Source organism: Dipodomys spectabilis, unplaced genomic scaffold, assembly GCF_019054845.1.
Source record: "Dipodomys spectabilis isolate Male_0828 unplaced genomic scaffold, ASM1905484v1 ptg000386l, whole genome shotgun sequence".
NCBI lineage: Eukaryota > Metazoa > Chordata > Mammalia > Rodentia > Heteromyidae > Dipodomys > Dipodomys spectabilis.
The window spans coordinates 2733067-2747548 of record NW_024871063.1 but is presented as its reverse complement, the minus strand read 5'-3'; the positions used below and the strand labels follow the sequence as shown (position 1 = coordinate 2747548).

At 34.6% G+C, this 14482-nt stretch overlaps 1 pseudogene; it reads right to left on the bottom strand.

Annotated features, from left to right (window-relative positions):
- Window positions 1-12120: 12120 nt before the first annotated feature.
- On the bottom strand, window positions 12121-12217 carry LOC122096704 (annotated as a pseudogene).
- Window positions 12218-14482: the final 2265 nt, after the last annotated feature.

Below are 14482 nucleotides of genomic sequence, written 5' to 3'. Positions count from 1 at the left end.
GATTTTCTTTTCCAGGTATTTAAAGTTTTCATCATAGAGGTCCTTCTCGCCTTTGGTTAAGTTAATTCTTAAGTATTTTTATTTATGGGGCTATTACGAATGGAGATGCTTTCCTAATTTCAGACACAATTTTCTCAATGTTGGCATACAGAAAAGCCATTGATTTTTGATGGTTAATTTCATACCCTGCTACTTTGCCCAAGTTTTGAGTCACCTTGAGTAACTTGGGAGTGGAGTCTTTAAATACAAGATCATGTCATCTGCAAAGAGGGAGAGTTTTACTTTTTCTTTCCCTATTTGAATCCCCTTTATGTTTGCATCTTGTCTTATTGCTGTAGATAGGCATTCTAATACTAGATTGAAGAGCAATAGAGAGAGTGGGCATCCTTGTCTCGTTCCTGAGTTTATCGGAAATAGCTTTAGTTTTTCACCATTGAGTATAATGCTTTCTGTAGTTTCTTTCCATCTACTGGATTGGGGTTTATCTTGATGCTCTTTTTCAAGGAGTGTCAGATCTCATTAAATTGTTGGTTTCAGATCTCTCCAATTTTTTGATATAGGAACTCAGATCTATGAAGTTGCCTCTGAATCATGCCTTTGCTGTGTCCCAGAGGAGCAGATAATCTCTGTGACAATTTTTGTTGAATATCATGAACATTTGAACTTCGTTTCTCAGCTCTTCCATGACCCACTGAGGTTTCAAAAGTGTGTTTTTCAACCTCCATGTATTACTGGATTTTCTTTGGTGACTTTTTGTGTTGAGATCTAATTTTATTCCCTTTTGGTCTGAGAGAAGGCAAGATATAAATTCAATGTTTCTGAATTTTGACAAGTTTGTTTGTGACCTAAAATGTGGTGTATTTTGGAAAATGTTCCATGTGCTGCTGAGTAAAAAGTGTACTCTGATGCTGCTGGATGAATATTCGCTAGATGTCTGCTAATCAGTTGATGTATGCACTTGTTTAGATCGGCGGTTTCTATGTTGAGTTTTTGTCGAGTTGATCTATTTAGTGGGGATAGTGGTGTGTTAAAGTCCCCAACAATTAATTTCTTTGGATCTATGTGAGATTTAAAGTAGTATTTCTTGGATAAATTTGGGTGCACTATTGTTTGGCAAATATTTAGAATTTTAATATGCTCCTGTAGGAGAGATCCCTTAATTAGTGTATAGTAACCTTCTTTATCTCTTCTCAATAATTTTAATTTGAAGTCTTTTTATCTGATATTAGGATTGCAACTCATGCCTGTTCATGGGGTCCGTTTGCTTGGTAGATTTTGTTCCAGCCTTTCACTTTCAAAATGTGTTTTTTTGGGGGGCAAGTTGTGATTCCTGAAGGTAGCAGATAGAACATTCTTGCATTTTAAAAAAACTAGACAGTCTATGTCGCTTAATTGGAGAGTTACATCCATTAATATTGAGAGATAGGACTGAAAGGTATTTGGGTGTTCCTGCCATTTTATCCACCTTCTTGGGAGCTACGCCTACTGGGTTCTTCCTATGGTACTTGGATTCGGTTTGCGTGTGGTTTCTTGGCCTTTATTGTGGTCTTGTTGGTTTTCTATGTGTAGGACATCTTTAAGTATCTTTTGTAGAGCTGATTTGGTGGAGATATATTGTTTGTTTTTCTTTACTATGGAAGATTTTTATTTTACCTTCAGTTATGAAGGAGAGTTTAGCTGGGTACACTATTCTTGGTTGATAGTTGTTTGTCTTTAGGGCATGGCATACATCATTCCAGGCTCTTCTTGCTTTAATTGTCTCTGTTGAGAAATCTGTGGTGATTCTAATTGGTTTTCCTTTATAGGTGACTGATCTTTTCTCCTTCACAGCTTTAAGGATCTTTTCCTTGGTCTGAATTGATCCTGTGTGGATTATAATGTGACGATGGGATGTCCTGTTCTTGTCTGGTCTATTTGGAATTCTAAAAGCTTCGTGTATCTGAATATGCCTATCTTCTTGCGTGTTGGGAAGTTCTCTGTTGGGATCCTCTTAAACAAATTTTCTAGACCATTAATTTCTGTCTCTATGTGCTCCTATACACCCATTTCCCTCAGATAAGGCCTTCTGATGGTGTCTTCCAAGTGTTGAATATATCTATCATATTTCTTGAATTTGTCTTTGATAGTTGTATGTTCTTTCTCTATAATGCCTAGGCTGTCTTCAATGCCGGGGATTCAATCTTCTGCATGATCTAACCTACTGTCAAGACTTTCTACTTTATTTTTTCATTTCTTTTCCTTCTAATTGGTCAGCTTTTATGGCTTCAAATTCTTTGTTGGAGCTTTGTTTTAGATCTTGTGTGAAATTCTTTACTTCCTTAATTTGGTGTTCAGTGTTTATTCCCAAAGCACTTAGTTGATGGGTTATGGTTTCCTTGGACTCCCATTCCTTCTATTGGGCTCCATTCAGCATTGCCTTTGTGGGCTCCCTGACTCCTTTCAGGTGTCTGTTTATTGATTCCATGAATGCCTCTATTGATCGTTGTCTATGTTCATCCTGCTCTTGCAATTCTTGTATTACTCTTTGATTAGATTTCTCATGTTCATGCAACTTTTGTAGTTCTCTTTGACAGATCTCAACCTGCTCACACAATACTTTCATTTCTCTTTGAGTCTTCCCATCTTGCTCACACAATTCCAGTATCAATTTTTGAGTAGATTCCTCAAGCCCATGAGCTTCCTGTTTTGATCTTTGGTTTGCCTCCTCTCTCTCCCTATCACGCTCACACTGAGTCCTTTGCAGGGTTTCAATCTTTTCATTCACCATGTTTACAGGAGTGTTTGTAGAGCTTTTTGGGAACTCTCCTCTGGATTATTCATTATCTGTTCTGTCACCTGATTATCTTGAGTGGGCATTGAGATACCCGGACTTGCCATTTTCCTTGTGTTTTTCTTGCTTTTTCTTCCCATTTGGGATGAAAGTAATACCAGTTTTGTGCTAGAACACCATTTTAAGGCAAGCATCAACCAAAGTCCTGTAATTGCATAGTCAAAAGTCTGCAGATACAATCTAGTTCAAGAGATACAGTCTATTCAACATTAAACAACTATTTATTAATGGGTTAAGAATAGCAAAGAAGAATTTGACAAACCAGAAATTATTATGTTTAGGGAGAAAAGTGGGGAAAAATAGGTTTAGAGGGATGTGGAAAGGTAAAAGGAGAGTGAAATTTACCAAGTCCTAATCTCACAGAGGGAAATGGATTGGAAAGAATGATAGGAAAGAGAGAAAAGAAATTAAAAAAGAGACAAAAATATGAAAAGACAAATATTTAAATGTAAAAAATGAAACTCTTAAAAGTAATGAAAATTTAAAGAAGTAATATTGAGAGATGAACGGGGATAGGATGAGAGGAGGGGAGGGATAGAAAGGAGACCTGAAAAACTAAAAAATAAAAATACTTCCAATATTGTATAGGTGTAAATAAATAATACTGCTATTAAGGAATTTAATCCTAACAGGTTTTGAATTGAGTAATACATTTTTGGATTAAGTATGTACACAATGGGGGATAAAGTCTTATAATCAATGACAGGTATATATGAGGATGAGCAGAACAACAAATAATTCAAGCAGATCAGCACGGGAGTTTTTACCTTCTCCGTTTCCAACCTGGGCCTGTTCACCCCTCCTTAGGCAACCTGGTGTTCCCCCGCTCCCAGGAGGGCACCATATTGATGCCAAACTTAGTGTGCACACCCAATCGGCATAGCGCACTGCAGCCCAGAACTACTGGACTCAAGCGTTCCTCCGGGCTCAGCCTTCTGAGTAGCTGGGATTACAGGTGCGCACCACCACGCCCAGCAAATAATTCATGCAAAAACAACAAAAGATGACAAAGTAAAAAGAATGACAAAGAAGGAACAAAAAAGACCAAAACGTCAGTAGATACTTTTTTAAAAAAAACCACACACACACATTTTCACCTAAAATAACAGTTATAAGAGTAAGAAAAAAAGATTAAAGAAACAAAAGGAAAAATTAGGAACAACTCAACACATACATTCAAAAGAAACAAAACAACCGAAGAGAACAAAAATTAACTCAGTACTCAAGAACCTGCAGGAAATGCAAAGATTTTTTTAAAAAAATAGCTATGATAAGCTTCTGGAAATCCTGACTACATGGGAGTCTACTGTTGTGAGGATAGTGGTTAAAGCTCAGACTGGTCAGAATGATCTGTTCACAATGCCGGACACCTATTATTCTAAATTCCAGGAAGAATAATATGAAGTAGACTGAGCCCACGATCATACACAAGTAGGAAGCGAGATTCTTTCTGAAAGTTAATCAGGATAATTTAGGGTTGGGGGCATGCCCAAGTGGTAAGAACATCCATTTACGAGACATAAGACACTCAATTCAAATTCTAATATTATGGGTATTAAAGAAAAAAAGCTATGACTTTAAATAATGGGAATAATTGCAGGATTTGAATATTTGAGTGGAGAAAAATCCATGAGAGATAGTTTACCCATGTTGCAATGTTTTCTACTTAAGTGATAATATTATGTGGTACTCCAGACATAACAGAGTTACCTTGCAATTGAGCATGGATGTGCATTTGGATGAAGGAAATACTCTTCACAAGTGTAAATTAAATACTTTTTTGGGGTAGATTTTAGTTCTTGAACTAAGAGCCTGGGTGATATCTCTGAGTCTTTTCTCTCAAGGCTATCACTCTACTACTTTGAGCCACAGTTCCAATTCTGATTTTCTGTTGGTTGTTTGGAGATAAGAGGTTCATGGACTTTCCTGCCCAGGATAGCTTCAAACCATGATTGTCAGATCTCAGCCTCCTGATTAGCCAGGATTCCACGCCTGAGTAGTCCATGTTTCTAATAATTTAGTAAATTCTACAGTTACAGAAGTTATAATTTATCATTATAACCTTTATATGTGTGTATATTTATATCAATGCATACATATAGAAATATTTTAACATATTTTTGTATCTACAGTACATTTATGAAATCATCCTTCATTATAAAATAACATGGAAACAAGTATAATGAGGAGCAAAGAAAAGGGAATTGTCACGTTTCTTGTTGTTGAATGAAATATGAATTGTGAGAATCAGTTTCAGAAAACAATTTAACAAAATGGGTAATGGCTTTAATTCCAATCCCTTTATTTGCCCATATTGTACATCCTCACACATGAGTGTCAAAGTCAAACCACATTTTTTTGCCTTTGTATTTAAATCACATGTTATAATTTAGTGGATAGGTGTGAAGTAATCAAATAAAGATTAAAATAATAGTAAGTGAGGCTATGAGTTAGAGCTGAAAATTATTTTAAATATGATAATAGCTAATTAATTCCATATCTCTTACTTTTACTCTATTATCATATCCCTCATTCCATTAGGAAACTACATAGAAGGTTCTTACTAAATCATGTGTAAAATTATGAAAAAATGTATTAAAAGAATATGGGCACAACAGGGCTGTGAAAGTGGCTCAGTAGTAGAGCTCTTGCCTTGCATGCATTAGGCCCTGGGTTTGATTCCTCAGCACCACATAAGCAAAAAGAAGAAACTGGATGTGGCTCTGTGGTTCCAGTGGTAGATCATTAGCCTTGAGCAGAAAAGCTGAGTTACAGAGCCCAGGCCCAGAGTTCAGGCCCCTTGACTGGACAAGAAAAACAACAACAAAGAATATGGGCACAGTGTGGTTTTAGCTGATTGAGAACTGTAGGGGGTAGTGTGTTTTTGAGATCTTGAAAAACAATGTGATGGAGATGATGGAAGGGATGTGCTTATTCTGGAAAATTGGCTAGAGGATTGCTCCCAGAAAAATAGTGGTGAATTCTTCCAAAAGGTTACGGTAAAATCACTCTCACAATCATGTTCTCTACTGCACTATTAACCGTAGAGAACTTATGGAAACAGCCCAGAAACCCGTTAGCGGAGGGATGGTTGGAGAAAGTGTTGCACATATACACAATTGGATTGCACCCATCCATTATAAAGACTGTTACAGCAGTTGCAAAGAAATGGATAGATCTAAAATTATGTTAAATAAACGAGGTCAGAGCCAGACACACAAAGGACGCTTATTTGGAAGCCAGAATTTTATGCAAGTTAAACAACAATATTAATCAAAGCATGATATTTGCAGAGGAGTATTTGAAAGGTGTAATTTCTTATAAAATTGAACTTTTAATCCAACAAAATGAATACCAGGAAAATATCACTTGGAAAATGTGAGGGGAAGTCAAAGGGAAGGAATAAAGGGACTTCTGGAAGTAGAGAGTGAAGCCATAATATTCAATGCAGATAGTATGAAACTAGAAAAAATGAAAGTGGGGTGAGGTTTGGAAGGATGTGAGAAAGTTATGTAAAGATCCATTGTTCTTATAAACTGATTCGTTGAATGGAAAACCTTTCATAAAACTATTTAATAAAAATATAATTAAAAACAATGGAGACATCTGATCTTAAACCATGAGTCAACATGATAATTTACTTCTCAGAAATTTTCTTTGCAGGTATTATCCTCATAATGACAAAAAAGTGAACAACGCAATGAATGTCAATACATCTCTTTGCATATCCTAAATAGACACAACATAAAAATCACAGTAAAAATATTAGAATATATCACATGATAAAATAACAAGTACAAAGTATCAAACTCTGATTGTTTTTCCAAGTGCTTTACCTTTGGTATCTAATTTAATCCTTACAATAATCCCATAAAGTGGAACTACTTCTATTTTTAATTCTAAGATGATGATATTTAAGTCTTCAGAGTTGGAATTACTAGTACAACTTTGCACACATAGTAAGTGTTAGCCTGCGGTCCATTCCCACCATATCAAATAACCTCATTCTATTTTATAACTAAATACCAGCACTCAGGCTACTAATTCTAGGAAAATTTCCCAAAATTATTGTGCACACTCTAATAATATTTCACTTCATCTTTCTTAGAAAATAGGTAATTAAGCCGGACACCAGTGGCTCATACCTATAATGCTAGCTACTCAGGAGGCTGAGATCTGAGGATTGAGGTTCAAAGCAGGCTCGGGCAGGACAGACTGTGAGACTCTTATCTCTAATAAACCACTAGTAAGCTGGAAGTGGCACTGTGGTCCAAGTGGTAGAGTGCTCGCCTTGAGTGGAAGAGTGCAGGGACAGTACCCAAGCCGAGAGTTCAAACCCCATGACCAACAACAACAACAAAAAAGAAAATAAGTAACTGTAATACGAAAATTCCAAGTTCATAATCAATTTATACCTCTCTGGTGAAAGGAACTGCTAAACTATAACATTCTTGGTTTCTAGCTCAAAATAGTAGAAATCATATTTTATTCCTTCACTCAACACTGTACTGCCTGGGGACCCCATCTCTTACCCCATTCTTACTGAAAGAATGACCTGCCCAATTCCTGATGGAAACAGACTGCAGGTCTTTTGGAGCAATCGTTTCCACATTGTAGCTCACCTAAATTGTTTACCATTAGAAGTATTTTCATTGTTTTTTATACCCAACATTTTGAGAGAAATGTACTACTTTAAAATGTTATTAAAATAAGACTGATATAAAAATCACTTTTGACCCCAGATAAATATTTTACCCTTCATATACCCAAAAATGCAGTCTGACCTATCATTAATGTTAGGAACGAGAGGGTAAAAATCATAGACACCAAGACCTAAGTATGAATTTAAGACTCTCCAACTTGTGAATACAATTGGTTTAAAAAGACATCAATACTACTGCACTTTTAAATTCCCTATGATCATGATAATGATTCCCTATGATAATGATAATGATAATGATAAACTATTAACACTTAAAAATAACTCATTTTCTTGGGAGTAGGACACAAAACAAAAGGCTAATCCTAATCATTTTAAGAGAACATTATTTATACTAAAAGTTCACTCATAACTAAAGAGAGTCTAAAACTAACTGAAGTACAGAGACACAAAGGAAATAATTTAAGTGCATCATGTACATTCAATGGACTGTTAATAGAAAACAAAGTTATACTAATAATTAGCTTACCCAATTCACTTACGTTCTTTTATTCTATTCCATTTACTTTCATAAAAACTGGGTTTTCATAAAATCATGCATAAAAAAGCCTATATACCCACTTACATTTACAGATCTTAACAATTTTTATTTCAGAAATTTTATCTCTATAGTCAATGAACTGAAATAAAACTAAAATATTCAAAGGATTTTCAGAAATTGCAAGACTTGCTCTGGGATGTTATGTAAGCCTTATTTGTTAAAATTGCCATAGTTACTCCCACAAAAGAGCCATTAGTAAAGATCCCTGTGCATGTACAAAACACTTTCAAATATGTCCACAATCTGGACATGACACATGCTTTTTGTTTGTTCATTTTTGAAAGGAATATCTAACAAGCATATCCACAATACTTACTTTCAATCAATAAGATGGGATTTTCAAACGTAATATGGGTTTGATTATCTCTTAGTGAGAATAGATATGATCTTGCAAAGAAAGTGATTTTCAACAGAAATCCGGAAAGAGTTTATCCAATTTGTGTTTTACAGGACTAACAAGAGAGTAATATCTGTTTGGTAAAGTCGATCCAAATCACTCCATGAGTGTATTTTAAAAGTATAAACAATTTAAGAAGTCAAATACATATTTTGTACTGACAATGATTTTACAGCAATAACTTACTACCTAATTATGTCTGTATCTTCTTACCTAACATACAATAAGAGCTGAAAGCAGTCTCTTTATCTAACTTAATGTTGTAAATGCTTTGATTATGATGACGTTATTATTAGACAAATAATATGTACAGACGGGTGGTTCCACTGAAATGACATGACAGAAGACTGATAAATAAAAACATTGCAACACAGTTAGCTCTTTTCAGCCTCACCCTGTCCACATTGGCAAGCAACATTGCAACAGCACACACACACATATACACATACACACATGTTCGCACATGTATACACACATATACATGCATGCTAAATTCAGGGTTTATTGTACAAAAAAGTTCAAATAAAATATTAGTGATTAGGACAAATGATAACATGCCTTATTACAAAATAATACATAAACCATCACCACGCATGTTACATTTTATCTGCCTCTCCACATGTGACCACTTAATTTATTTTTAATTAATTAATTGCCTTATTAATTAATTCGTTTGTTTGGTGCAAATACTAGGGCTTGAACTCAGGACCTGGCTTTGTCCCAGTATTTATTTTTTGTTTCAGTTTTCTCAAGGCTAGCATTTTACTGCTTGTACCACAGCTCCATTTCTAGCTTTTGCTGGTTACCTTCAAATCAGAATCTAATGGACTTTTTATTCCTTGGTCTGCTTTCAAACCACAATCCACACATTTCATCTTTCTGATTAACTACTACTAAAGACATAAGCCATGAGTGTGGCTTCTACTTTTTCCTCTATAGGTATCTAATGAACATACTTAGATATTAATTTAAAAATGAGAGTATAGAAGCAAGGTGTACAGTGATGATACTGTCCTGTCAGAAATACAAGTTAGTAATGTAAATTTATTCTTAAGACCATACACAAAAAATACCATGATATAGTGTAAGAGAACTCACCATTGAACATATGAGCGTTAAGAATTTTCTAATAGATCCATTATATATTGGTACCCAACATTAGAAAAATGCATGAGGCATTAGTAAAATAGAAGTCCTTTGCATGACTACATACATTCCTTGTTTTTTTAAAAGACATTTGCTTTCATCTAAAAAGTAGGCCTGTCTGTAGTCTTCATGTGATGTTGATGATTGAAAGTGATGAGGTCAAAATGTATTAGTAGTCCTTAACTATCAATTCACATTTTTTTCTTGGAGAATATAATGATCAAATCAGTAGTTCAGAATCAGCAAGCAATAGTTCAGAACCATGCTTCCAGTGCAACTGGATCATGAGTAAGAAATCCTCAATGCCAATTTCCACAAAGTTTTGTCACAGATACCATCTCCCTGACTTCTCTAGCTGCTTTACTACCTTCCTATTCCTTCATTGTACAGGAAAAGCGTGATTCAACTGATTTCAGTCAGATCTGTTACTAGAATTATCAAGGATTTAGTTGATTTTCTGTAATTTGATCAAAGTTATGTCTCTTTATGTAGGCTACTAAAAATGTATTTACTAACTTCAAGTAATTACATGAATTCTATTTCCATCTTTTTTAAAAAATAAAATTTTGTTTGCTCTATAAATTGATCAGAGGCATAGATTTTGTGGCTAGCTAGGTCACTGCACATCTGTCTCTCTCTCTCTCCCTTTCTTGGTTCTCATGGATAATATGATTGTTCCATAATTATCCTAATTTATTTTGCGTTTATATTTTTGGTTGCATCATTTCACTTTTTGCTTTGCCATTTCCCAAAACATTTATATAGAGGGCATTAGATCCTATTTTCTCATTCCTAGAATAAGTTGCACATGAAGACATCACTGGTCCTCATTTTCAGTGTGTATGTTTGAATACGGAGGAACATCTTTCCTCTGCTCTCCATAAATTCCCTACTCTCCAGTTAGAATAATTTTGAATAGTAAAATTGGAAAAAGAGAAAACAAATAATGGTGAATAAACAGATGCAGAAAATTCAACGAATATTTCTGACCAGTTCAAACAATATGAACTATTAGGGAAATACATGGACACCTCATTCTCACTGGCACTCAATGTCTCTGGTTAGAAAATTCTTAGGAATATGAGGAACAACATGAAAAAGTAAGGAATGGTATCAACTGCAAGAAAAAAATGGAGAAGGATCCAAGCAAGTTTCTTCATTAGGCTGCCAAAAATATTCGGCTTACTACAGTGCGGATACTTCTTTCCCAAAAGGCCGCTCATGTGAATAGTAGGGATGACGATGAGTATACCCCTCTTCATCGAGAAGCCTACAGTGGACACTTAGGCATTGTCAGTGAGTTGGTGTCTCAAGTGGCACATGCAATAACTGTAGATGACTGGACACCCCTGCATAGTGCATATACGTGGAATAATACCAGAGTGGCTTCTTTCCTACTTCATCATGATACAGATACCAATGCCCAAACTGAAGGCCTTTTGACACCCTCACATCTTGCTGCTGAGAATTGAGATAGCAAAGATACACTGGATCTCCTTCTTTTGAACCATTATATAAAACCAGGCCTGAAGAACAACATAGAAGAAACTGCATTTGATATTGCCAAAAAGATAAGTATGTATCATTACCTCTATGAAGTTTTGGAAGGCTGCCCAAATTGTTCACCTAAGTCCTAAGAGCAATATCTTTTTTTATTTTTTGGTCCGTCATGGGGCTTGAACCCTGGGCCTGGGAGCTATCCCTATGCTTTTCAGCTCAAGATGAGTGCTCTACCACTTGAGCCAGAGCTCCACTTCCAGTTTTCTAGTGGATTATTGGAGATAAGAGTACCACAGACTTTCCTTCCCAGGCTGGCTTTGAACCATGATCCTCGGATCTCAGCCTCCTGTGTAGCTAGGGTTTATAGGCATGAGCCACCAGTGCCTGGCAACACCAATATTTTACTGTAAAAATTCATGGATTCCGCAGAATTCTTCCAAGTGAATTGCCTGCATTGGATGTCAAAATGTATTCAATAGTTTTTGTATACATGTACAATGATTTCTTCAGGGTTTGTGATTTTTTAATCAGAAATAATTTTAACTTACCTGTTGAAATGAGTAGTACAGAAGATAAAATATTTCTGGTGCTTGCATGAAAATGTATATTTTAAAATATTCTATATTCTATGTTTGCATAATGTTCATAATTTATTTTATTTTCTCCTAGATATACTTTGAATTCTACATTATTTTATAATATATAGGTTCATTAGCATGTCCTTTCCGATTGCATTCCATATAGAAACAGTTTTATTCCTTTTTTTTCTAGGTCTTAATATTATTTTTCTTTGGGATAAAATGACAATGTTGTCTAATTTGAAAATTTTTGTAAAGTTTATGTTATGTAAACGCCTATCTGAGGTGAAGATTTAATACACTGATGTCAAACTAAATTTAATTATATGAATTGTGTGTATTGTTATACTTGTAATTTTGTAATCAACTTTTTAATAACTGTTTTTCATTTCTTGCATCTGAAGAATGAAAAATATGGAATACTTCTCAAATTTTCATATTATCCTTGTGCAAGTGCCATGTTAATATCTGTATTGTAATTTGAGTATACATGCTGCTGAAGCATGTAGTATCCTCTAAATTATGTAGTTAATGAAGCAATCTTTATACAGGCTTATACCTATGGGTGCCTACTTGTAACAAGGAAACCTTATTGTTCCTAACAATGCTATCGGTCTTATTTCCCTAAAATTCTGTGAATAGTGGAAAAAATTATATTGATCAGTTGATTACTCACATTTGCAAATTTTTTTGTGAATGACTATCTTAAATCTTTTGATTTGGAATTTGATCGTACTCTCAATTATTTATAGATAGGTCCAAAAGTGATGGCTTTTTCAAGTATTTATTTATCCAACTGAATTAGCTTTGTGGACCTAATGGATTCAAAGTAAGCGTTGCTTGAGAGCTACTTCTAAACTTCTTCAGCTGACATTTTCCCAAATGAGGTGTTACTGGCACAAATGTCTACCTGAGCCTTTACGCTTTTTCCATGTGGGAACAGACCAACCAGAACATCTTACCCTGACAGCATAGATTGTCTTACTGGAACAAAACTAATCTTGGTTACAAGGGATCATGGAGAGATGAACAGTTCAAACAGAACTGTTCAGACTAGAAGGTATTTTATCAAAATATAATTGTTTATTATACCTTCCATTTCAAAAGTAGCTAAAGCCAAGAAGGTGAAAAAATTGTTGGTATGCATGATTACTTAATGTCCTGGCCTGTCTACCATCCAACCAGGCAGGAACTTACACTACTGCCTTTTTATCACCAAATATTTTCAGAAGTCCATATATTTCTCCTCATTATTAGGCATTAAATTGATAATGTTTTAATCACAGTGTTTTCTATTGCCTCCATGCTGTAAATCTACAAATGGTAAAGTTTTAGGTCTAACTCTATCAAACACTGAGGTAGAGATAATGGAATAATACTTTAAAACAAAGTTGCCTTTGATACAGTAACTACAACAGAACAATGCAACACACGTGTCTTTTAATTATATTATATATAGTTATATATTTTATATTTATATGTGCTTATTTTATATTTCACACAGTGAAACTTACTGGAATTAGTTGATAATTGGACAAATAAATTGATACTTATTTATTCCAATAAATAGATTTGGAATATAAATAATTAGGTTTAAAATATATATTAGATTATAAAAAGTATCAATGCAATGTTTTTAGTATAAACTTGTGATACATTGTAACTGTTCTTGGTCTTCTGAATCCACATGGTAAAAAACAGTGTTTTCCTCTAATCTATAATGGATTTTACTCTGCTGTTCTGTTTACTGTTTTAACTCTCTTGTCCCAGGCTGTTTTTCTCCATATTTCTGAAGCATTCCTACTGATTATGCCCAAATTTTGCTAAGATGTCTAAAAAATATTATTCTTCTGCAGTAACCATGGGTCCTAGGATCCCAGGTCCCAGTTGCCTGCATCATCAGATAATAGGGGCAAGTCCTCCCACCAAGGCCCATGCAACATGTCAACACAAATAATTGAATACCCATCTCAATTTCTCATTTCCTACATTTCAGGGCCCCAATTCCTTGAGATGCAGGAATTAGCAGTAAGCAATTGTGAAATGCAAGGCAATTTAAAATGAAGGATGAGATCACAAAATTTGAGAGAAAGTACTGTAATTCAAACATTCAACTTACAGATGACCAGCCCATATGAGTGAACAAGTTCACAAAGTGTCATAGGATTATTTTTAATACCCCACCCCTATGATTAATGAAAGATTTTATTCCAACATAAATTGGCCAAAAAATAGTTCCTGGAAGGATAAATCCATAATTGATCTACCAAAGCCCAGAAAACTTGACTTAGAGGTCAAATGTAATTCAGAAAAAAATATTTGAAGCACTAAGAAGTGCTTCAAAACACTGGGACTTCAGTACAACATGGTTCTGTGGTATAAAAATGTCACTCTCAAACCAATGATAATCTACATTGAATCTCCTAAAAGTGTATTCCTTTTCAAATAAACTTTTCAAAATCACATTCGCCAAAATAACATTTGACAAGTTGATGATACTTAGTGACATTACAAGTTTTTCAAGTGTAGGGAACAAGTTACAATAGAATTGAATTATTTACACAACACAAATGCAAAACACGTTCAACCTTTCATTAAAGTGTAGAAATAGTACCACCCACAATTTGTGTTTTTCAGTAAGGGCCTTCCAGAAATGTGATAAATAGATCAGCCTCCTAAATTTCAAACCCAAACATTAGCTAATAAATTACATCATTTAATAAGTTACATTTTAAAATGTCAAAAATAGTTGCCTTATCATATGTTATTT